Raw genomic sequence first — 1,975 nt, 5'->3', positions numbered from 1 at the left:
ACTTCCGAGGAAGTATGGGTGCCGTTAAGGAAATCCATTCTGAGTGTGTTTCGGCATATTTTTCGCATTTATATGCTTTCCAGAAGTTTTGTTTTCTTATATTGAGAGATTTCTTCCATGTCTGCCAAATTTCTTTTCTTTTTCGGTGGGCTTCATTTTCCAGATTTCTTTCATTTATTTCTGATATCCACGGAGGTTGTGGTAGATTTTCTTTGGTAGACTTTATAATTGTTGGTATGATTTCCGTGAGATTCTTCATTTCATTGTTTATATGTTCGTTGATGAGTTTTCCATCTGTTGATTGTTTTTCTATTTCTTTTAAGATAGAGGATTGTGTTTCTATCGTTGTGATGAGGATTGATAGTTTGGATGAAATTTCCATCAGAATTTATATATATGAATAAACTTTAGAAAAGAGTCACAGAGGTATGTAACTAGAATTGTGCTGCCCTGTACAGTTAACTAGATGTATATATTAGCCCGCTGCAGTTGTATACTTGCGTTTAATTTAAATTCTTTTTCGTATCTATGAATCGAATCTATGGAAATCTATAAATCTTTACACCCAACATAAAAATTGCAATTAAGCCAATGCTATAAACGCGCTGAATTTTCGTAGTGCAATGTTAGTTTATATTTATCTATTTAAACGATTCGATAATTATTACGCTATCGTGTTCGTTTTACGTCATCATTTAATGTTATAGATATTCTCACACAATGGAAAATGTTTTACTGTCGTAAAAAGCAGATTTGATCGTTTAGATGTATTTACACGAGAAGTGATGCGGCCATGTTTTCTAACAACAAGTGATTATCATTCGAATTTGTGTTGTTATTGTCCACATTGAGGGTCATCTAGTTAACATTTGTAATGAGATCACTACTCGATATTGTAGAAGCTAGCAAGCATTTGTAAATATGAAGTAATTGGTACAATGAATAGTATATCTACTCCGAGTTAAGTTCGAGTTTTGGAACTTACATGAAACTACTGCAATCAATCCACTGTCCATTAAGATTCTACTTTCCCAAAGCACTTCTCAATTGGGTGACCGTTCCATTACACGTAAGTTTTTCGAGGAATTACAAGTGACTCACTGCCAATATCTTCAACGTATGGTTTAATTAGTGTATGAAATTCGGGAACAACGAAAAATCCTCCATACTGTCTAGTTTTATCTATATGACCATAGATAAGGGACATTTTCTGCCAAATGTTAACTGAAACATTCTCAATAGAACGAACATCATCTTAATCATCCGGAGAGTGTAACCACTTTTGTCACCTGTTCGAGAGGCAATTCATATTGCACCAATCTGTTATATCCCTCAAAAACAAAATCAATTATCCGTTTCTTATTTCTGTCACTAATCGAAATCTCCATTGGCTAATTTTAAAACAATTTGTTAGTGTCTTTTTTCTATTTGTGCAAATTTCAGTAAAAGCAATTGTGACTACACATTCTACATGACAGCTCTCCAACAGCAGTTTCTTAGCCGCCATAATATCCAGCTATTGTCACAATATTGAAATCTATCATGTAACTCAAACTAGCTTGTGGGACTGTGTCTCAGTCATCATTCACAGAAAATGAACCGTCCTTAGAATCTGTAGTCATATGAGTGTGCTGTGTTATTACGATCGAATGCTCAAGCATAACTTTTGTGCATATGAAAGAATGAATGCTGAAAACTTCAAATCAGTCAGTTAATACGAATATTTAAGCTCCATAACAGGATTAAAAAGAGTCTGTAAAATATTTATTTTACAAACTAGAAGCATCAATCACGAATACAGTCACGCCTTTCATACATACATGAAAGTAAAGCTGTTATTTCTTTAGACTCCTTATATGCAAAGATACATACATACATACATACAGGCATGCATATGTAAATACATACATATATACAAATATACATACATGTATGCATATACGTTATCATATATATATATATATATATATATATA

This window comes from Octopus bimaculoides, chromosome 1 (genome assembly GCF_001194135.2).
Source record: "Octopus bimaculoides isolate UCB-OBI-ISO-001 chromosome 1, ASM119413v2, whole genome shotgun sequence".
In the NCBI taxonomy this organism is placed as follows: domain Eukaryota; kingdom Metazoa; phylum Mollusca; class Cephalopoda; order Octopoda; family Octopodidae; genus Octopus; species Octopus bimaculoides.
Note: the sequence above shows the minus strand (reverse complement) of the source record.